This window comes from Pogonomyrmex barbatus, unplaced genomic scaffold, assembly GCF_055798465.1.
Source record: "Pogonomyrmex barbatus isolate J1 unplaced genomic scaffold, ASM5579846v1 scaffold13, whole genome shotgun sequence".
NCBI lineage: Eukaryota > Metazoa > Arthropoda > Insecta > Hymenoptera > Formicidae > Pogonomyrmex > Pogonomyrmex barbatus.
In genome coordinates, this window is record NW_028297109.1 from 3,085,767 (window position 1) to 3,110,076 (window position 24,310).

Consider the following 24,310-nt stretch of genomic DNA (forward strand, 5'->3'; position numbering starts at 1 on the left):
AGTGAGTTGAGGAGCCATGCGGAAGTGATTAGATAGAGCGAGCATTTGGCGCGGCGATTGTCCATCCGATCGTTGTTACGCGACTTGCCTGCCGGAACACGGAACGAGACACGGGACCTGAGAGAGAATCGAGGATCGGGGGAGGGGAGTGAGAGCGAGAGAAAGACGGAGGAACGAGAGAGAGAGAGAGAGAGAGAGGGAGGAAGAGGAGGAAGGGCAGAGGTAAGAGCAGCGAATTCTCGCGATAAGACGCCACGCGCTGCATCTCGAGATGCACCTGTGCGCCGTTACCGGAAACGAGACGCCCGTTCGCCGCCACTCTCTCTCGGCGACGTAGCCCCAGGTCAAACATGCAAAATCCATCCGGGCACGTGAGCCGCATGCGAACGTGCCGCTGCAAACCGAGCTGCACTACGTGCTCTCGTAATACGTATAACGAGGGTCCAAGTATGTAGAGCCGTTATGCAGGTGCGGAAGTTTCATCCTCTCGCTGCCACCTGGCCGGTTTATCCCGCGCTCTCCGCCTTTCTCCCCTCCCTCCCTCCCTCCCTCCCTCTTTCATCCCCCGCACGGGATGACGTCTCTCGGAACTATTACGCGAATCTTGTTGATCTCGCTTAACGGCCGCGATATCCACGGACGAGGTCCAGAGTCCAGATACGCCTCGGCGAGCGGATAGACGTTACATAAGATTGCTGATTAGAAGATATGATTACGCGAGTTACGCTAATGTTTTCTGTTCTGACGAAGGACCATCGTTTTTTCGGGAGACACGGTTTACGGTCTGGCGTCTTGATATAAATTGCGAGTGTGCGTAATACATATATGTTTCGTAATGAATTAATGCAGAGATATGTGGAGATACGTGGAGATTATCACGTAAGTAACCCATCGCGAGCTTTGAATTTATGAAGATGGTCGCACCAAGGTTCGCTTGATATTCATATTTCAATTATGCAGCGACTCCTGATGATTCCGCATGCGGTAGTTCCATCCTTTAACACCTGGGATTTACCCTTTCGGTGAAATTGGGTATCTCTGGCCATCCCACGGGGCTAATATACCAATCTTGAGGTCTCGGTTAATGCTCGCCAAAACCGATATGACGAAGATTTCATCACTTTACAAACGCGCGTGTTTATACACCGATGCGATTTTACGGCGCGCGCAACACACGGATTTGCGATAGAAAATCGTTGCGAAATGTGTGATTCCGTGTAATTCCGTGAAAAGAACAGGAGGAATAAGCACTCGGGGAAATTCTTTATAACCACGTAAGGATTACTGCCGATTCGCGGTACCGCGGCCTGTGATTTTTTTTTTCGCGAATGACGTTATCGCGTAGCGATAGTAAAATCGGAAGTGGCGAGGCTTTCTCTTTTTCCGCTCACGCGCTCGTCAACGTCACGATAATACCTCGCGTAGTAATTCTCGCTATCGCTACTCGACGGCAACGTTTACATTTTGTAATAACGTCCGGAAATGATTTATCACATTGTACACGCCCGGTGAAAATGGTCAAATATCAGGCTATGTCGCGGAATATATGCATTTGTAATGTAAGTGCGAAGGATCCATCTTTATGCCGTATTGCGCCGCCTGCGAATCGCGATGTAATGCCCAACCATTTAATTATAACGATATCAACTCGACTCCCTCTTCCCCTCTTCCTTCTTCTCCACGTATACAATTTCCATTATGCAAAATTTAAACCATTTATTTAAACGGCTGGCTGAGAAACCGACGTCTTTCGGCAATTAAATTTAAAGCCCCGCTATAAATATCGCGCGATACAAAATAGAAATTACATTTTACTTCTTGAGTGGGACATCTTGAAAATGCTGTTATAAAATATTCTTACCTCGTCCCCGACCGAATTCGGGGGAAGGGGGAGTCTTGAAGGGAGGGGGGGGGGGGCGAGAGAAACAACGAAAGCAACGAAAGAGCGTGTGCTAACTCCGCTATCTTAATCCAGATTTAAACGTACGGGGGCGACGTATAAAGCTATAGCCCCTAAAACGTAAACCGTGGTCTAGATGGAAACGTCGCCGTGCATCATAACCGGGAATTGCCCGAGTCTCGCTCGCAACTGTTACGCTCCCGCACGACTAAGCCGGTTATAAACTACGGAAATATAATATTTTCGATTGATGTTCTCATGTAAATCTTATCTTAAGACATTCGGCTCTCGGCGCTCTCACGAGTACTCTCTCGCTCTCTCTCGCTCTCTCTCTCTCTCTCTCTCTCTCTCTCTCTCTCTCTCTCTCGCTTTCTCCCCTCCTCGTTTCCCTCTTGCTCTCTCGCCCTCTCGCTCTCACGTTTCCCAGGTCGAGTGCCCATAAGGACGCCGGTTATATCACGCAGAAAATTCATTCTATTCTATCAGCCCCCGCTACGATATCGCCGGTAACCGTACAACGGGCGCTTTTATAACGCCCCAATCATTTTTAAGAGTCCTACGCGCCCAAAGCATATCCCCCGGCCATTCTTGTCGATCAGAATCGAATCCTCCCCCTCCTCTTCCGCGCCCTTCCCCACCTTAGGTCCAAAACGGGTGGTGGCGCGCAAAATACTTTCTAGATCGATGCCCGAATTAAATCCGCGGCCAGGAATATATACCTATATAAGCGTGTGCAGCTGTCGAGCCCTCGAGAGCGCCATTAAAATGGAATATGGAGATTCGTGACGAGGTCGAGGTCCTTCAAAAGCGGTCGCCCGTGATTGCATCAACGTACGGAATTTCGTGAAGCAAGAGCGGACTCTCCGAGAGTATCTCTCTCTCTCTCTCTCTCTCTCTCTCTCTCTCTCTCTCTCTCTCTCTCTCTCTCTCTCTCTCTCGCTCTCGCTCTCACTCTCACTCTCGCTGTGCTTCTTTTTCCCCTTTCTCCGGGATTTCTTTGGAGAAATTCTCGAAACAACTTGGCAGTCGCTCTAACGAGGATTGTAAGATATATCACTTGTTACATCGCTTGTTACTTTTTTGGTAGCTAGCTACTCGAGATTCCAGTTTCCACAATAAAATTCTGTATTGAGTGAAAGTCATAAAGGTATTACAGAATATTTTAACGTGACATACGCGAACGAAGCGTGCGTTCTTTGAAATGCAAATTCAGGCGGCAATAAATAACTGAAAACAACGTCGTTACGTTGTATCGTCCATTATTAAAGAGATCCATTCACAAATTATCGTTAGTACACTGTTGCGTTGAAATAATGGTAATTTCGCGGCGGAGCCATCGCCGCGTAACGTAATACGTGAGATCCATAAAAGGCCAACATTGCTCTTAAAGTTCCGTTAATTGACTCGCGAGTCGCGAGGTTTAGAAGCCACTGGCGAAATTTACGAACGTTTCTACACGCACAGAGAAAGAGAGAGAGAGAGAGAGAGAGAGAGAGAGGAGAGAGAGAGAGAGAGAGAGAGAGAGAGAGAGAGAGAGAGAGAGAGAGAGAGAGAGAGAGAGAGAGAGAGACGTACCTGCAATTACATGCAGCACACGAGCCGTTATTGCAGCCGTTTCACCAAAATTTCCAGGAATTATTCGTTCGTACGAGTTAGCCGAACCCATCTATTTACCGCATGAAAACTTTTAATGTCGGTCGCTCGTTGGTCGCCCCACAAAATATCCGACTAATCCGAGCCGTTTATTTTTTTCTTCTTGGCGCATGAGTCGCAACACGGGCGTAAGAAACGAGCAGCCATTGCCCATTGTGGCTAAGTCTCGCCAAAGCGATTTGGGACCGGGCAAAACCAGCCGATGTAGATGCTGAACTGTGTAACAAACGCGAGAAAAAGCTTTCGACCCACGGACGCAATCCCCGAAGTAAACGACGAGCATAAGCCGCGTAATTAAGTTAGCGCGCGCACGGCGTTAGGGAAGAGATCTCATCCGTAGTTTCCTCAATTGTGCGAATTAATGCGACCCCGTCTAGAGAAAGAGAGAGGGAGGAGAGAAAAAAAAAAGAGAGTGGAACTCGTCGTCGAAGTACCCGGAGCACTGTAGAAACGTCTATATCAACGTGCCACAGCCAGCAAAAAAGGAAAAGATGGGAAAGAACAAGGCGGCGAGAGGAAGAGAAGGGGGCGAAAGAATGGTGGTCTCTGTCGAGAGAGCAATACGAAATTAGAGAAGGGTGACCAGGAGAGGCGGCGGCGTTTCTATCGTTTCACGATGTGCCCTTACAAAGGATCTGGATTTTCAAGAGTCGCTCTCGTTCGAGAGTTCAACACTCACTTGGAATGAACGCGTTTAAGCACGCTTAATTCCCGATAAGTTCAAAAGCTGATCTCTGTTGCATTTGATAATGTAAAACAGAGCGTGGAGGGGGGGGATAGGAGGAGGGGGATGGGAGGAGAGCGAGAAGAGCGCGTGCAAATTGTCCCTCGCGTCACCCCGCGCTCTGCTCGTCTTTGACGAGTTTATCCTCATCTCTTTGTCCGCTGTATCCACCATTTCGACCGTCAATTGGGTCGCGACAAGCCGGCGCCCTCGATATCAATTATTCGCAGGCGCGATTGTCGACCGCCCTTCACACTGCGACGTTGGCCAAAAGGAACTTGCGAAGGGGCCCTTTCACGCCCTTTCTTCCCGGTAAAACGGACTCGCGTTATTATTCACACAGGTATCCATGGTGGATTATACGGAGTAATAATAAATGCTCCGACCCGGAATTTCCAATTTCGTGACACTTTATCCGTCCACCTCGATCTCGCGATGGGGCATGTTTAAATGTCGCGTTTTGATAAATGTAAGTACAATCCGCGGATCTCTTTATTGATTGGAGCGCGAGTCAAGTTAATTAAAAGTGTCTTTGACGAATGCGCGCCGTGATGCTTGTCGCTTTGACAAATGGCCGTGAATTCTAGATATCGTTATCAGATTTTCGCGTGCGGATAGAATTGGCCCCGTTTCGCGTGCGTGCCGAGATAGATCCGCCGGCGATAACCGCCGAGCGAACTTTCGCCGAGAAATGGAAAAGTTAGCTCCCTTCAGTCGCGTGACAGCGTCCAGGCGAGAGGCGAGAGGCGAGAGATAAGGGCGGCGCGGCGGCGAAGGAATAAATCTACGCATAAGGGCGGCATGCTCGCGAGTGGAAACTTCGTTAGGCGGTGGCGGCGCGAAACAATGGAAAAAGGATGGCGGGCAAGATTGCGGAGTGGTTTTTACCTGGGCGCCGCCGCCGGTAATTGACTTTCGAGAACTGAGATCTTATGTCCCGAAGTTTGTTCAACTACTTTGCCCCTTACGCGGGGAAAATTCTTAAGCAGTCTTGAATGTATTATAATGTTTCGCGGGAAAAGCGATCCGCTCGTAGAAAGAGGCTTCCGCGTCGCGGCGCGTTACGTTCGACGACGCTTCTTCGTCGCTTTCTCGCGAAAGCTCGCGAAAAGACTATTGCCAACGTCCGGCAATTAGCGAAAGTAAATTCAGACCGAGGAAGCCACTGGATTTAATACGAATGACCGTGACGAAACTTTTCGTCGTCTCTACTTCGTCTCTACGGACAGTTTACGCTCGTCAGAGGGAAAGAGACCGGTCGACTGCTTCGAGTACGAGTTATCTTTCTCGGTCTCTTGCGACAAAAATTCGACTTGTAGATCAATAGAGAGAGAGAGAGAGAGAGAGAGAGAGAGAGAGAGAGAGAGAGAGAGAGAGAAATGGAAGTGAGAAGGGCAGAAGAGGCGTGAAGAAAGAGAGAGAGAGACACTGCGCGCACGCAGATTGAGGGAGATTTAATTGCCGACGCGCTGGTCCGGTTACAGCTGCCAAGTTTCTCATTACGAATCTGGCACCGCGATGCGAAAAGCCGAGATTACTACCGTGCCATTGACCACCGCTCGTCCCGGTATCCCGCTGACCTCACGTATCTCCACACATCATGGTAGACGCATACGTGCGCACACTCGCATCGCGTTCGCGTCGATCCACCAGTGTGCAGGTTGCAGTGTTCTCTCCCTTCCTCCCTCTCGTTCTCTCTTTCTCCTCTCTCTCTCTCTCTCTCTCTCTCTCGTTCACTTCGTCTGTGCACGTGAAAACCTCTTCAGGAACTGTGCATCAAAGGAACGCTCGCCCCGGGCTCTTTATCGGGTCGGTTCAGGTCGGGTCGGGTTCAGAGCGGGCTCGTAAGCGCGCCTCGCGAAATTCTCCCGTTTGCCCCGTGTTTCGTTCGTTCTCTCCCTCGCTCTTTCTCTCTATCGCTCTCTGTCGCTCTCGTCGAATTTTACGTTCAGATTCCAACGGTGGACTGTCGCCGCCGCCGCCGAGGCTACGCCGATTGTCTGACAAGCCTGCGTTCGCACGTGTCGCGTCGGGTTCGAGTCTCTCGCTCGTCGGATCTAATCTCGCGGAATTGAAGGTAACGACGTGACGCTGAGCATGACTTCCGTCGGCGCCGCTGATTCCGCTATCTTTCTTTCTCTCCTCCTTTCCTTTCTCTCTCTTTCTCTCTCTCTCTCTCTCTCTCTCTCTCTCTCTCTCTCTCTCTCGTGGGTTGCCTTCCGGCACGCTAGATTTCAATCTGCGAAAGGGAACCGTCGATTGCAGCGCAGAATTTGCAACGCAGTTAAGATTTCGTTATCTGGCAACCTGACTCCGCGAAAAATTCTTCTCTTTTTACTCGCAACGTAAAAGCGTTTTCTTATGTGAGAAATATAATGATTTAAATGAATACTTGATGAGTTTTTTTTTCTGTTTTTTTTTTTCTCTTTCTTTTAATAAAAAGTACGATAAAACACAAAAAAGATGGAAAGTGCGATCCTTCGATGATGTGTACAATCGCGGAAAATGCGCCCCCCGATACATGTTGCGGTACTTTTGAGTTCTGATCCGAAATTCCGAGCATGAAGCGGCACGGCAATTTACGAGAGAGTGCCAATAGACAGCTGTTGTATAATGTACGATATAATGCGGTTTACAGCTCACCACGAGAATGATTCCAATACGAGCGCAACTGCCGCGCCGCTTGAATGGTATTAACGCGAAACGCCTAAAATACGAGCCGTTGGCTCTTGGCGTCCGCGTGAAAAAAGAATATTTCTTACTACGCGCGACAGGCCACCACGGGCGTTCACGATAAACTTCGTTAAATTTCCTCACACATTGTCTGGAATCTCTCACCGCCGTTTATTCTTTTTTTCCCTCCCCCCCCCAAAAAAAAAACTGACGGACGTACCTTTATTCTCAAGCGCACCGAACTGGTTACAGTTAGCAAAGTTCCTCTCGATTCTGAATATTTTCTTAGGCAAACGAGACAGCACGTTATACTCCGACTATGTACTTTATCAGAAAGATACATAACCGCGCTGTCTCTCTCTCTCTCTCTCTCTCTCTCTCTCTCTATCTCTCTCTCAGGCTATACCTCTGCTTAGGCAACTGTTTTAGCAGCGTTTCGATTTTCCGCGCGATCGATACGCGCTCGTATCTCATTACACTAAGACGTCTCTCGCACGAGTATCTCTCTCTCTCTCTCTCTCTCTCTCTCTCTCTCTCTCTCGTGCACTAAAGTACGTATATTACTTGTACAACAGCACAACCGTTGTCGGTGATAACGGACAACGATAAGCAACAAATAGCGTTATTATTAACATGAGGATTACGCCTGTAAAGCGATACCCATCGTTGAAACAAAGAGATATATATTTGCGTCAGTTACAATAATTGCGTTATTACAGGAATGCCGCTTTGAGATTGCAGGGGATTTGTTAATTAGTTTTGCGAATTAGTTTTTCAGTAGCTCTTTCTCTCTCTCTCTCTCTCAGTAGTTACAGGTATCGCGATAAAACGCAGGCGAAATAAAACAGCGCGTAATTAGATGAAATTTTTGAAGCGATGGCACTTCCTCGCAGGCTCGCGTAAAGGCGCGTTCTTTGCTTTGAGGTAGCGAAGATCCCAAGTTACTTTTAATACGGCTTGGTATCTTGTAAATTAGTTTTGCGAGGAGAGTTTCTGCGCATTAATCGAAGAATACGCGAGATAATCTTGTAAAATATAATCTTTCGTACGCGCGTTGATGTAAATTAGATGGGGGATTAAACGTCTTGCTTAACGAGAGAAGAAACGACGACGGTGAGTCTTGCGAAAAATTGTTGTTTAGAATAAAAAAGAAGAAGAAAGCTACGACGAGAGAAAGCGAGAAAAAGAAACGGATACGTTTTTCGGATATATAACTCGTAACACTCTCTTGGCTTGCTAATCAAACTTGATCGTACGTCAAATTATTGCCGAGGCGGACGATTATGGGATTTCCGGCAAAAATATAGGACGTATATTGATCGTCGGAAATTCCACGTCATGCGATATCATACGCGTTTGCAAGTGCACTACGCACGATCAAGAGAGCCGGGAGAGAGGTGCTCGCCATTGGAAATGTACGAGAAACGCCATCGCACTGACGGCCCGCGATGAGAATTGAGCGTATGATGTTCACAATTTCGAGGCGCGGATCGGTGATATTTCATTACTAAAATATTAGCGTACTCCGTTTGCCCGGCCAAACTTTTGATTAATCTACGCGTTTCAAATGACGTTGAAAAGCGAGTTGAAAATTAATATTAGATTCCAAATGACTTCTTCCCTCCCCTCCCCCCCTTCCTCCTCCTCCTCCTCCTCAATGATGCGACGATACGGCGAAATATGTTGCGAGGCACGTAATTATATTGAGTGCAGCACGCGAGATATGCAGGATGAAAGATACACCCATACCGGAATAATTAATACGAAGAGATTTTATCTCGGCGTACATACGTTACGGAAGCAGAGACCGCGCGCGCTTTTTTTTTTTTTCTCCCCCAGACTTCGCTCATCCTTCTTCGGCGGAGCGGAGGGAAAATTAAAAGTTGCTTTATAAAGCGTCGCCTTTCGCGCGCGATTCGTACCTTTGATTAATGAATCGCGCGCGGCTCCCCTTTGTCCTCGCGGCTTTCCTTTTTCGGAACATTACGCACAAATTGGTAGCTCATTATCAGCGGCCGGCCGGCCGCGCCGCGTCCCCCCGTAAAAGCCGCTCGGTCGGGCATATTTTATGCGCTAATAAATCTCAGATATATTCAAGCTATTAAAACTTTTCACGGCGAGGCTAATAAATTTCTATCAAAGCGACGCTACGCTTCGCGCGAAATTCAAAACCGTTACCGTTGCCGTTGTCGTTGCATTGCTAAGCGCGCGACCAACAAAAATCCCAGACTATTATAGGTCGCCGCCATTGGCGACTACAATGTCCGCCTACACGGTGTATTAATTGCAGCGCACAGTACGCGCAATTTTTCGTTATTCACTCTTGATGCGCGTTTGATGTCGCGCGGTATAATATTTCACAATCATATCCGCGTGTTTTCGACCGACCGAAAATATTTTAGATCCCGCTAAATAACACCTCCAACTTTGCGAAATTAATTGTTACGCGTAATTTTATTTAATTGAGAGGTATATTCCCATCTCCTCCCTTTCTCTCTCTCTCTCTCTCTCTCTCTCTCTCTCTTTCTTTCTCTCTCCATCTCTCTCTTTTATCATGCAAATTAAACGGACATGCTCTGGTGCGAATGCTCGTGAATGCTTCCCGGTAAATCAAGGCGTATTCGGACGGGAATCGTTGTCGCAAAATTATTAATGACATTAGCAATCATCGTGCCATCATTATACTGGCGAATTAAACATCGGTGAGCATCAATGCGCGCACCGCGGTGTCTATATAATATGCCTGTATATGGAAATTTCTGGGGGTACGGAAGCATTATGCATTTAATATCTTTTTTAATATCGCGTTGTAACGGAGCATTACAACGTTTATTATATTTTGACAAAGATTATTCACCATATCTTCTTAGATTCTAAAAGGCTGTATCTATTCGAATTTAATTATAATTATATATTTATAATTTTATATGTATATGTATAAATTTATATATATCATATATTATTATATATCTATATAGTATATATAATAATATATATAATTGTAATTATATATGTTATGTGATACTTTTTTTGTTGAGGAAAGAATCTGTCTAATCAGAATCAATTTTACATTATATTTTACATAATGTTTAATTTCTTTCCTTTTCTCTTTTACAATTACAGTGAGCTTGAACTCGAATTATCGTGCTGTAATTTTTTGTTTTTTCTGTTTTAAGTGATACCAAATGATACCAAATTCCAACGTCGTGTGCATACAAAAGACTTGAGGGAAATGAAACAGTTTTCCTTTTCACAAATACGTTTCGCCCTATTATGTAGATGATATGTGATAAGAGGATGTGCATTTTAATGCGAACCCTAATTGTCGTACGAGTGTTACACATAATGACAATTGTGTCGTTACACTCGCGGGTAAATAGGGGAGTAAGTGCCAACACGCGTACGTGACAATTCGCGTTGAACGAGCCCCGACCCACCAGTGGCGGCACAACATTCGCCCCCTTACTTGGCCGTTATTTTCTCGCTCGTTCAATGAAAACTATACCCATATTTTTCGGATAGTTATCAGCGCGTTTGCTGAACTCCGAAATTAATTACGCGACTAATTCAATTACGCGCCGAGTTAAAAGCACCCTTTGTGAAAAAGTTATGAATTTATGGGGGAGTATCCGGGACGATACGCTCCCGTTAGCTTGGATATCAAAATGCCGTGATCGGTGAATGAAGCAACATTTTACTTTACTTTGTTTAAGCTTATATGGCAGTAATAATATCAATTATGGTCGGGGCACGCGATATTGCCGCTCCTTTCCTCCGTTTTGCTACAAAAAAACGTAAAAAAATTGTCAAAGACAAAATCATTACAGTTGGAAAAAAAAACAAATATTATTGAGAGGATATGGCAAACCAGGTGTATTGCTAAAAAATGTTTCCAATGCCACGAATTACGTGTAATGACTTTACGTATTTGAATTTTCCAGCGACCGCAATTTGCACACACGCACGCACACACACACACACACACACACACACACACACACACACACACACACACACACACACACACATACACACACACACACCATATGCGCCCACGTACACATATTCATCCACAATGGGAAAAAAACATTTAAAACCTAGAGAAACATCGCGATATAAAATGCCGACCTACCGCAGCTGTTAGCATCGAATTAACGAGCGTTCGCGCTGTTACGTCAGCAGAAGTGGGCAACGCCGACACCATGCTTGCTGGATGTTAATAGCAATGTAAATATCAGTCCGCTCTATGCGACAACACGCACGCGGTCTATGGGAATATCGCGGCGCGATAATATGACCGACTTTACTATGTAAATCTCTTATTGCCGCACTTGCGTTCCGGTTTCGATGCCCGGACTTAATTCGAGGGCGCTGTTTGCTCATGTAATACTGCCGTACTATAAGCGCTCGCGAAATTCTCCATCTTATTTCAACAGTCTTAATCTTCCGTAATTTCTTTCTCTTTCTTTTTTTTTCTCTCTCTCTTTTAAAGGAGACTACCAGTCGAAAAGCATTGATAATTTTTGGATTATTCTCTTCTCAGTTTTTGTCCGCGAAGTTCAAGTGATTTTTTTTTTTTTTATACGTCCTGCATATTTTCCCGTAAGTGTGTACAGTCGCGCGGACTACAGTAAAATTACAATCCCGGGAAATTTGTAATTCAAATCGACGTGATGCGGGATAAATTACTGACCTAGGAGCCTCCGCCCGGCTTCTTTCGAGAGAAAACGGCGAAAGGGTCCATCTCCATCGGGTATTCTCGTGCGCGCATAAACCACCCCCGCCTGGACAATTTCAAGCTAATTCCGTCGGGCTAATTTCTCGATTACAGCCGCGTTATTAGCTCGACGATCTCACTGCCGTTTTCGCGCGCAGTTTGTCGCAGTTCGCAAAGTACAACTACCTTATAATTCTTACAATTCTTACATAATGAAACAATCTTGATACACGAACGTGGAAGTACCGACGTGAACCGAAATTAAATTATACAGCGAGCGAAAATTTGTAACAGAAACGGGAAAACATTTTTGGCCGCGCGCGCTGCTTTCAATAGCTTCCAATTTTTATTTTTTAAGCATCGCAATTTCTCTCGTTACTGCAAATCGAAATTCTACTTATTGCTCGTAAAATTTACTAGAATTGTAGGACCATTAATCGACGATGGTAACATCGACGTTTGTACCGCGTATAAAAAGTGGGTTTCCAAATCGGGCGATGTTGAATATTAAAATAAAGTGTCATGTATTTAAGCGACGCAGTAATTAAACATACACAATGTAGCGTAACAAAATTCCGCCGTTGCGTTCGTATGCGGAATATTGTTGAGCGGCGAGAGGGGACGAGTAAATTGTAGAACGCGCCGTGTAAATATAACACTGCCGATTGCAACGCACGTCGCGCGGCACGGCCGGAAACATTTTGACGCCCGTTACAGAATTATCTGCAACGCGTTGAACGACGATTAATATCGCAAAATTTTCACGAATTTGCAAAAAAAAAGAGAGAGAGAGAGAGAGAGAGAGAGAGAGAGAGAAAAACTCGTACATAGTACGCGGTCGATGCCGACCGGTCGGCGTATTCATTATGTACATTTGATGTTTGCGTAATTGCTTTTGCTTTATTATTCCATGGAGTATCGTATTTCGATTACCTTTGATAACATGGTTTTCGACAATTGTTGCCATTTCGTATACAAAATTTCGCGGGCGCATCTACCAGCGTATCACTTCGCCGAATAACGAGTATCATTAATATTCATTCTGATGTTCTTTGGATGCTCTGTAACAATAAACGCGGAACATTATCCAGTTAGTGGCGCGTGTGCAATTTTTTTTTTTTTTTTTTTTTTTCAAATTGACGTGACGAGAGAGGGGAATTATAATAATGATAAATGACAAGACGGATTCTCTCTTTTTTTTCGCGAGAATTTACGAATAAATCCTCCTCTTTCCTCTTTTTCCCATCGCAAATGGTAATTAGCAACGCACTGCTACCGTATAACAGGTATTCCCTAAAGAAATTACGATTTTATTATTTAAAGTAGACGCGCATTGCCGAGACTAGAGACTATGCATTTATGCTAAACGTTTACCGAGAGAGAAAGAGAGAGAGAGAGAGAGAGGGGGGGGGAGAGAGAGAGAGAGAGAGAGAGAGAGTCAAGGTGAGAGACGGTAGAAATTTGTTTCCGCGCGCGAACAGCAAGAAACCCTTAATGCTGAAACTCACAAACAATTTTCGCGTTTCGCCAACGAAGAACCATCGCGGCGAGTTCCAGAGGAGAGAGATGGCGTGTGGGAATGCCAAGGCAGATCGATGCCGGATAAAAACAACGGATCACAGAAACGCGGGCGAACTCGCGGACTAGCGGGGAGCTCATAAATAAAAGATATTGCCAGCAGAGAGAGAGAGAGAGAGAGAGAGAGAGAGAGAGAGAGAGCGAGAGAGGAGGGCGGACAATTATTCTCGCATAGAACGACGTGCTTCTTGTGTCATCGAATACATTACATCCAGTGTGCATTACACGATGTACGCTTGCACTTCGCGGGAGATTCCACTTAACCCGCGCCGCGAGAGATCGTCTTTTTCCACCGGCGCAACAAAAACACGCCGCGCGAGTCGACTCGAGGGGGTACCCGGCGATACCACCCGAACGAGTGCACATTGCGCCAGGAATTATTCTATGCAAATCGCATTATTCCCGCCTCACCGCATTACAACCGACTATAATGTATTCCGCAGGGGGATTTATGCGGCTTTGCCGAACAATACCTGACTTAACACATTACTACGGGGAGTTGGGAGCGCGACAATAAGAGACTCGGCGCGGGGACGATGAGCGTTGCGATCAGTGTTGTTCTTATTGGTTTCGAGCCACGCGTGATCTCCGCGAGGCTCCGCGCGATGAGATTGTTACGCCGGGGCTCGACAAACAACATCGCGCTGAACAGAGATAACACCTGAAATTAAATGTAAATTATGCCGAAATTATGCCGGTGTCGTTTATTTTTTTTTTATCGTGCTCCAACTTGATTTAGTTTCAACGCGATTTAACGATGTCGCGAGAGAATCTTGGGTATTGTCGTGTAATGAAGTAGGGCAAACGTACTACTATTCCTAGCAGTCGAGAGGTGAAATCGAGCAGTGCGTTTCTAACTAGATTAACTGACTGATGTATAATCTTCTTTCCGGCCGGAGGAGCTTAACGATTTCTCCGTGTGTTCGATAATGGCGATATCGATGCCATTAAAAGACGTTTGTCCGCCGACGATCGGCCGGCCGTGAATTTGCATAAAATGATTGGAAAGCTCCGAGAGACGAGAAAGAATGCTCGTTACTCGGCCGACGACTTATCGTACACGATGTCAAATTTCTTCCGTCAGCCTAACGTACGGTCCTCGGTTTGTGTCGTCGGCGGAAGGATAACGTCGTTTCCCAGAACAACGGCCGGATGCGAATAAAAATTAGGTGCCATCTCCCTTTCTCCCTCTCCCCCTCGCGGTGTACCCGCGAAAGCGGGTAATTACTCTAAGTTTATGCTCAATTTCTCGCGAGTAAGAGCGACGCGAGATTACGTCGCAGGTTCACGCGCGCCTCGCGCGATATTGTAAACACGCTGATACTTCACCGGGAGTTAACGTCGCGGACACGTACAGCCGCGCGGCAATAAATTACAACGTAGATTAGAATAGTTAATGCCAGCGCCGCTCGAACGCGACGTTACCTAGTAAATCTTGCAATAGCGTTGCGCAACAATGGAACTAAATGCAGGGGAGTGGCACACATCAGGACGGGAGAGCCGCGTCTAAACGCTATTAACAATACATCAAAATCAAACGGAGAAAGTACCCGGTCAGAGCCGCGGCATCTCGCGCATAGAGAATATTTCACGTCGGGAGTCACGCATTTGTCACTTCGAGCCGTGAACGAGAGGATGTAAATAATAAAAAAAAAAAAAAAAATGAGAGGTGGAATTTTTTTTTTGCGGGAACGATACACGATATAGAACGCGTGAAAAATTATACATGTCCGCGACATGGGGATCCGCCGACGTTCCACCGACATAAGCTATTTTTCTCACCGCGTTTTTCTATGGTCCGCCATCCTCTCTCGCGTCCCATCTCTTTTGTCGCCCTGATGATGTAGCCGCCGCCGCCGCTTCTCTGAGTGGCATCTCAAAGTTTTGGACGATGAATGAGGGAGAGACCGGAGAGATTTGCTGTCGCACGCGCACACGAAGTCTTAACCCGAGCCTGCCGAGACAGTCAATTACCGGCGGGCGCTGAAATCAGGGTAAATGTCGGTCCGGGGATGCCGGCGAGAGGGTGGCGGTGCCGTGTGACCTCGCGCGCGAAGGACGATGGATGCTTTCCTCGACGGTGGTGGCGGTTTACCAGTTGAAGGCGCCAGGACCAGGACCGGAATTTTCGAACAAAAGAGCAGCGGCCCTGATTTAGTGGCGCGCATAATTTCGTCCTGGTCATAAATTAATATTTCCCAACCCTTTTTGTCCATTCGTCGAGCTGCCTGCGGCCGCGGAAGAAAAGGATCTCCCGATGAATGAATCCTTCAACGCAAAATTTCGATATATATATATATATAATAACGCGTGTAATAAATACGAGCGCGTTGTAATTTTGATAACTTGAAATTTATGTGTTTGCGACACTTCGTTTCATATATCGCGCGAACGTAAAATTTGCTGCGCTATTTATTAGCATATAAATTATACGAAAATACGGTGGTTATCGCTAAAATGTTAATTGAATATTATGAACCGATTGATTATGTGTAAAAATTAAAATGCAGTGTAATCTTACATTTTAATCATGAAAAGCATGTTTGTTGATTTATTCATAATACATACAAAATATTATTATAAACATCGCTCGCAAAATGCAAATAGGTGTATAAATTGCAGGAAGTTTATTATGTATTTATTCCGAATATACAGCAATATTTCCTTGCATAACATCTTGTTAAACTTTGTCGAACTTTATGCAAATAAATCTAAATTTTGACATGTAATTTAACATGAAATAAATATTTTTCTAAGGAAACGTAAAGGAAATACGTGTCATCTTTTTAGATTATTTTCTTCTATCTTCATTTTTCCTCTTGGCAGTTTTTCGATATTATAATCATACGAATCGTCATGAATTGTAACTAGAGTATTGAATCAAAATGAATCAAATCCTTTTTATATCGATTCTGGCTTCAATGAGACAATTTCATTTATTGTTTCAATGATTACGCTGCTTTAATGATTAGCAAATGAGAATAATTTCCATAATAATGAACGCTAATTTATATCAATTTTAATACAGAAGCGCTCTCGGATTACCGAATAATAATCATTTATTTAGCATAGTTAGTAGCTATCATTATTTGTTTACTTTATATTTATATTAACGTTCCCATTTTTTTCTTTTTTATTACAGACTCTTGGATCGGATCGCACCGTATTAAACTGCACGAACTTCTGAAGGTAAGATCTTGTAAAATCAAATCTGCGTTGAAAACTTGATTTAAATTCGATACAGTCGTATCAAATGAAATCAAGGCACGCCGCGTATCTACGCAGAAAAAAGAGAGCACTTCGCGAGCGTTTTGAACGAATGGGAAAAATGGGAATTGAGAATTTAAGGACGGTAGAACTGCATCGCGGAACGGTGCATCGCGATGCAAAGCTCTACGAACGTTAAAATTAAACAGCTCGCTAACAGCTTCGGAGCGTTTCCATCAATTTAGACTTAACCCTTTTTTTTTTTTTTCAAAATGAATGCCGCGCTCCGCGAGCTAAGCCGCGCCGGCGGATATTTAGATGTATATCGGTGGATGTACGCAAATGTATGTATGTATCTCTATGTATACCCGAGGCTTATCTACGAATTAAAGCTTGAGCCTAGAATGGGAAAAGAATTGCATCGATCGACTATTCGGTCGACACAGTCGCTCGTGAATTAAATGACTTTGACTCGAGCTTTTGCCGAGCGCGGTAAAAGCGAGCGGAATAATTAATCATTCGAAATTTTGCGATTTGCAATCGGCGAGTGTTCCACAATGATTATTATAAAGGTATTAATAATAACGGTAATTACGATTTTATGAGCGCTCATGAGAATAATAATAAATATTATGCGCGGTAGTTGCTCGCGTTTCAGAAAATATATAGTTTTATCGCAAAAATTGATGGAAATGCGAGGCCCACATTTCGAAATTTAATAACATGGAAAACTGCGGCTGTGTACATATGTAAAATACAGCAAACTCACTCATAATAACGATTGTGCGCGGCAAATTACAGAGGAATTTTTGCCATGGTCGAAGAACCTTTTTACCATCGCGTTATTCATTCGACACGTTTGTCGAGAAAAATGCTGAACGCGAGAGTAAACGCGATTTTCTAAACTTCGATCCGCTAAACTCTGATATCTTTTTTCCCGGAAACGTCGATATGTGTGTGTGTGTGTGTGTGTGTGTGTGTGTGTGTGTGTGTGTGTGTGTGTGTGTGTGTGTGTGTGTGTGTGTGTGTGTGTGTGTGTGTGTGTGTGTGTGTGTGTGTGTGTGTGTGTGTGTGGTGTGTATATTTCACGTGACTGTTGTAAATAACTGTGTCGCGTGACACAAAAAATTTAGTTTTATACAACCCTGGAAAATTGGTCGACATGAAATATCGGTGTCAAATAAATGGAATATTCTATATGTCGTTTGACGCTGAAATTGAAGATAATAAAATGCTGCAAAAGGGAAATGATCGGCCGCTTGTTGAAGATGTTGTCGCGCAATGTAATCAACACTGATCAGGTTTGCCTGGATTGCACGGATTTACGATAACGCGAGTTCCCGTTAATCCATAATTGATGGGATAATCGACGGCTCGATTGCGACAGAATTTGATCACCAAAAATATGTCAATAATTAATTAGTAATGGAGAAATCTCGCGTGTATCATGATGGCGAATCAAATCGAATTCAATCGCAAATAGAGGGCTAATTCGGGAAGTGCTAAAGATTAGACGTATAGGTCGATCATCGACGACCACCGGCATAGAGATAAAATGCTTGTCACACAAATGTCATCAAACACGAATGCGATTTGTCACGGTTCTTTTGCCGCGGGAGAGATCGTCACAGGATTATTTGCAGATTTTGCGGACAGCCGGCGGACGGCGGACGAGACAAACTCGTTTAACCGATATTATGGCTTCCTATATGGTGGCTAGTTGTGCGGTCGGCTGAATCCGCATCATGAAAATATCACGTGGCGTCTGAGCCGCATTTGCATAACGCGTCCGCCAACACGTTAGTCTCAAGGATCAACAATTATCACATCGAAAAAATGCGTCGCATCTCTTCGTCGTTAATACACGTCGGTCAAAGAGTACATTTTATCAAAATATCTAAATACAAAAGAGAAGAAAAATCATTCTTTTTTTTTTCTCTTTTTCTAACGATACAAGGATCGACTGTGGTAATTCACTTCTTAAAAGACTTTCTTCGTTATGAATTATTTGCAATTAGAAAAGCGAGTGAGGTATTTGAAATTCCACGGAGTTGCGGTTACTTTTAAATACGAAATTTCCCCTTCCAATTTCCGTCAAAGGGGTCTCGTTTAGCTGAGTGTCCGTGCTTTTCTCCTTTTTCCTCTCCCCGTCAAGCTGAAAGCGCGTTTGGTGTGAGCCGTCACGTTCGTCGCGGTGGCAATTTGTCGGGCGACGGAACGTCGAGGTCGAGCCACTGAAATTTTTTAATTTCTTACGAGGCGAGGTGGAGAGAGGTGGTACAAGGACTGGTTCATTTGTTCTGAAACAATTATATCCCGGGAATAAGGCGCCGAGGGCGCGCGCACAAGTCGTGCGACACAAAGGCGAGAACGGGAGGGAGGGGAAGGAGACTATCTCATCGTGCATTTCGCGAAGGAACGAAGTGTCGCTGAAATGTAGAGTAGCTCGCTCTAGTGGATCTTTCGCCCCTTAACTTTATTCCAGCGTGTTGTGGCGTTTACGGTTTCTCCCTAGATTAACTTGCAAAGTATGTTTAATCTTAGTATAGTATAGTTAATCTTTACGAGTTACCCCCGCGACTTAGAAAGTTATCCTGACCCCGCACCCCCTCCCCCTCCTTCCCTCCTCCCTCGCTCCCCCCTCCCCTATCTTCCTCATAATTCATTCGCCGCGAGTAATCCTGATTTTCTAACCGCGCTTACAATTAGATTTCTGTGTCTCCAATTAACAGGAGGCGACAGGCGCACGAGACGCGCGCGGGAACTTCATTAGCATACGTAATCAGAAGCTACTTACGAAACGACGAAGTTGTTGCGCATTGTTGCACCAACACTTTCCCGCGCGACTGTTATTTCGTTCCGCGTGTCGCCGGTTATATTCGCCGTGGGAGTGATATACGCGCGGCCGACCTGCTTTCGCGATTGTCGGGGCCCATTTACATCGCCCGACTCCGGGCTCGCACGGTGTCGAAGTGCCGCAACGAACATTCACCGGGAAAACCATCGGGTCTCGTGGTGGTAATTCGCTCTCGTCAGCCAACCTACCTGCCACCTGCTTGCCTGCCGATGCCGTCGCCGCGTTGACTTTGTCGCGCCCGCAGCCCGACACTCCCTTACCGTATTCAGTAGTAACACCGTGTAACCGGTCAGACGCGGTGGGGCTAATTCTCCTGAGAAATCTGCGTTATAAAGTCTTTGTGTCACAGAGATAGACTTGAAATTATCATATTGATTTTTTTTTTTTTTTACCAATGTGACTTTTCTACCAATTTTCAAGAAGAAATTTCCTCAATTATTCAGCTTAAAGAGAATGACGACATTTAATGTTGATTCTAAATTTGAAGAGGAGTAAAAGTTTGCATTTATTTCATAAAAAAAAAAAAAATTAAAATTAAAATTCTTTACTATCATTTCTAAAATTTTCCTCTAAAATTTTCCTAGCTTCATTCTCAGAAGAATGATATTAATCGTGCAATTTTAATAAATCGAGGAAAAAAGAGATAGCCCACTGCTTTTCCTCGCGGCGATTGAATTTTCTCCTGTTAAAAAGCAAAAAAGAAATTCTCGGCTCGTTAAAATCATTATTTCTCTCGGGACGGAAAAATTTAGCGTAACGATAATAAATTGACTCGATGTAAATATATGTTCGATCTAGGTAAGACAAATCTTTGGCGCGTTAGGATTTTATTCGACGCGTAACAGACCGTCGAAATCACTTTGACTCGCGTATTCAGGATTATTCGTTATACATTTGTTTGGTAACGAGTGAAATATTTCATAGTTCACCGTGACTTTGTTGACTTACTCGCTCGGCGCGCTTGTTGTTTGGTGCGCGGCGTTATGGTATGTTGTGTACGCAAGGACGGCCTTCGTTCGCCGTTAGTCTTGCGCAGGCAAGCAAGCGGGGTGGTAGCGAGGGTCGCTGCCCCTCGCATGAATATTCCTCGCGATCGTCGAACAATTAACGATCCTCGATTCGTGCGATTCAGCTAATTACAACGGACGATTGCGGCGATACGCACGTGAATGCCGCGTGGCAAACGTCTCGTACGACTCGAAACAAAAGTCGATGGGAATCGCCAATTTCCCTTCCCATTTATTTGCACGGGAAATAATTAATTAATTTTTTAAGTTCGAGATGTGCTCGAACGAAATTTTTCCTTTCGCGCTGTGTATGTACACAACTCTCTCTCGTTAACTTGAATGAAATCTGTCGGCTCGTCTTCGGAAAGAGAGAACACACGTGTATAACACGAGTATAATACGCGCGAATTGTTGAACCTAATAATCCGAATGACGTGAAAGCCCTCTGCATGCACACGGATAATATATCGACTTTTTAATAATGTTCCGCTTGTGTTTCGGAGGCTCGAGTACGGGATTAATATCGGCGGGAGTGTGGCGTAAAATACCGCGCGCGATCGTCGGATTCGGATGATTAGCACGAGCGCGATCGTAATTAACCGTGTGTTGTATGTGTGTGTGTGTATGTGTGTGTGTGTGTGTGAGTGCAACAAACCTGCGGTGCAAATACCTGAGAGGAGGAGGAGGAGGAGGAGGAGGCCTAGGAGAGGCATCGGGCAACGGCGGAACAACTGTGAGGTGAATATTCTATTTACTGTTCTTGTACAGATATAATCGTGTATAATCATTTTACACATACGGCCGATAATTTATTTATTTATTTTTTTTAATTGCAATTCCGATGCTTTAATTCGCTTGTATTTGTATTTTACAGATTGAAATTCCTGGTTACATCTCCGCTGCTGCGCGTCGCCTCGGTAAGTGATGTATCACGCTTGATTTTAATATGACGTAATGGATCCATGAAAATTCTATCAGAGATGTATAAGACGTGTGATGTAGACGTATGAATGTCACATGTATGTATCAAGCATACAAAAGTTAAAATAAAAATATTGCGGGTAAATAAAACAGATCTTACAGATCCATTATTTTAAAGTGGATGAGCTAAAACAGATTAGTTGTATATTATTTAATCCTGGATAAAATATATGTGCTTATCGATTTATCAGGCGACACGTAAAAAGCTTGCTTTTTATATCGAAGCATTATTTGTTGACGCATTTGGACATTGAACGAAGATCTGAAAATATTTACATTTATTTTATAGCGTGAATAGAACATATTAGGGAAAAATTACTAATATTTTTAATTATATATTTTGCGCAATTTTAATCTTGCGAAATAAAATTTGAAGTCTGATTTGGCCTTCATTAGAAGCAAAGATATAACAGGTTTTTTTTTTTAATTGCATTGTGTTTTATAAAGTAATCTTTTATAGCTCATTCATCGCATGATTCGATACGGCTATTGAAACTATTTTTTGCTTTTATCACAAGTTACTTCTTTCGCAAGGAGACAAATTTATCTCGTATGTCGTATGTTGTCAATTTTCGAAACTTCGCAGCCCCCGAATATCGAGCGCACGTGTGTTTCGTGAAAAATGAAATTTACAAGATATCCTTTAGTTATCAGTCTTTTAAGAAGTTTTTCCAATATCAGGCGCTTGATCTTGGGGAAGCTCCTTTAGCTAACTCGATATGTTGTCACGTACGAACGTAATTATCGAACAAACTTAAGTCGTTGTATTAACTTGAGCCGTTCAGGGCTGCTAATGGGAATGTCATTAACATCGCACTCATCGACCCGTAAATTCGTAAAAACTTTTGCAGATACGTAATACGATCGCGAAAGCAAGCACGATGTAATCCGTTTAAAAGCTCTAGCTAAATACATAACATGTCGTTCGCATATAAAATTGCTAAATACTAAAATATCGGCGAAGCGCGGGCCGGTACGCCTAAATTAAAAATATCTGTAATTCATCAATAAAAAGTACTCGCGACGTTATTTAAACAATCGACGATAATGAAGTTTTTAATGCCCGACCCTCGACTCGGCCTTAAGTTCCCTCACGTTAAAACTCATCGCGACGATGCTTTAGCGGCGCGGTGTGAAAAAAGCGCCTCGGTCTCTCCAGGCGAGGGGCTGATAATAACGCTGATAAAACCGCGCGCAGTTTACGCAGGCATTACAGATAATCTCTACTCGCGACAAGAACCCGACGCGGCGCGGGCGCGACGGGGCCGTTTATCGTCACGCGTAAAACCGCGATGCATCACGTCGAACCGACGTATGCATCTGCGCGCATACACACACATACACACACACCACACGCACACACGCACACACGCATACACTTGTCTTTTTGCTCGGTGTCGTATGTCGCGCGGGGTAAACATGAATGAATCATCGCGTCGCCAGCCGCCGGTGTCCGATGGATCGACAGATGCCTGGCACTTTTTCCACGGATCTTTCCACGCCGCGGGCGACGTAGAAATCGAATCGAGGTGAATTTTCGGCGCGCGCGGCTGTTTTTACGAGCTGTCTTTTCGCGATCGAAGTTTCGCTCCCGAAAAGGCGAAAAGGGGTGGTTTCGTTTAAACGAAAGACGAAACGTCGGACGTGCTTTTATTCGCTTTCACGATGTGGTCGTAGAGGTTGTGAGACCAAGACGACGACGACCGGTGGACGACGATGGTGGGCCCTCTCGCGAGGTGTGAAAGTGGCGGCGCATTTTCTGCGGCACGTACGTGTCTTAAAATAGCGCTTTTACGCGCCCCAACGTAAAGAAACTTTAGATTCAGCCGTCGCCCCTCCCGGAAATTCTTAGCTCCTTCGCCGATATTTGCAGTACGCGGCGTCGCGACGAGCGCGTTTCCGAAGTGGGATTTATGGTTACGACAAATTTGACAGGTACTTCGAAATTTGCGACATGCCGAACGGAAGTGTCATTAAATCCGAATAACGACGTAATCTAACGATAATACGATTAAATATCACGTCGACCGATCTCGAGTACTACGGTGAAAAGAAATATGCGCTGTCTATGAAAACAAATCAATTTAATGTGACAGATATTTGATATTTTTTTACGTCAGCTCATTTTATTATTTTCGCGTGTCTCGATAAGCGGATCGTTCGCCGATCGTTGGAGGTATTAACTCCGTACACAAAACCCGCAGCCACCTTAATGTTCCATTCGATTTAGCGGCCGACGCCGAAGGGATCGAAGTTGCTAACTCCCGCTACTGCTCCGCTCTTTGCAACGTTACACGGGGAACAACGAAACGAAATTGATCGGAGTTTACTGCTGTCGTAACCTCCTTACAGCTCCATTGAGCGTGGCCCCGCTCGGGAGGTTCTTTCCATCGTAAATATCTGGCGCCGACGTGACGCCCAGGAGCAACTCTCCCTAACTCTAAGCAAAGCGTAGCGTTTCCGTTTTAGAACGTGCTCCGGTTCTATGGGAATTGCGACCTCGTCGGGGGGGCTGCCAGACGCATCAGCGTTGCTTTACACCGTTAGGCCGAAATTTCCCGTATTTCCTACCGTACATCACGTAATGACTGCAACATATGCGACAACGGAATATAACGCACGTATCTTAAGCGCACATGCGGAACGTATGCATAGATTTCCACGGTTAAGTGAGATCGCGGCTGACCAACCAGTTTCGTACAAATGCAGAATAATGTAGCTGATAAAACGCTTTTGCGGGATTTCGCGCGAGAAGCATATCCGTTTTCCTCGCGCGCGCGCGGGAAGCACGATAACGTCCCCACGACTCTCTTTCGATACCGGTCGGATTTCAAATTAATTTTAGGAAATATATTTTATGTAGCGCGCGATGCCCCTTCTCTCTCTCTCTCTCTCTCTCTCTTGTTGCCGAACTGTTTATAATTTCTTGTATTTCAGCCGATTCCCTTTTTCCTTCGCCAGTACGCATTCCGTATTGCAGCGAGCTGAAGTAAAAAAAAACTTGAAAAATCTA

The 24,310-nt window shown here is 44.8% G+C and overlaps 1 protein-coding gene across 7 annotated transcripts in view; it reads left to right on the forward strand.

The window, feature by feature from the left end:
- NLG-5 (neuroligin 5) overlaps positions 1-24,310 on the forward strand; it is a 185,658-nt gene that overhangs the window by 65,977 nt on the left and 95,371 nt on the right. For 4 of the 7 annotated variants that reach the window (XM_089072245.1, XM_089072243.1, XM_089072241.1 and 1 more), the window contains 2 exons: positions 16,388-16,434; positions 21,191-21,233. The gene's annotated coding sequence lies outside the window, so the exon portion shown is untranslated. Of the gene's footprint in view, positions 1-16,387; positions 16,435-16,511; positions 21,055-21,190; positions 21,234-24,310 lie in introns of those variants that run through there. The other 3 variants (XM_089072247.1, XM_089072244.1, XM_089072246.1) reach the window with 2 other exon arrangements.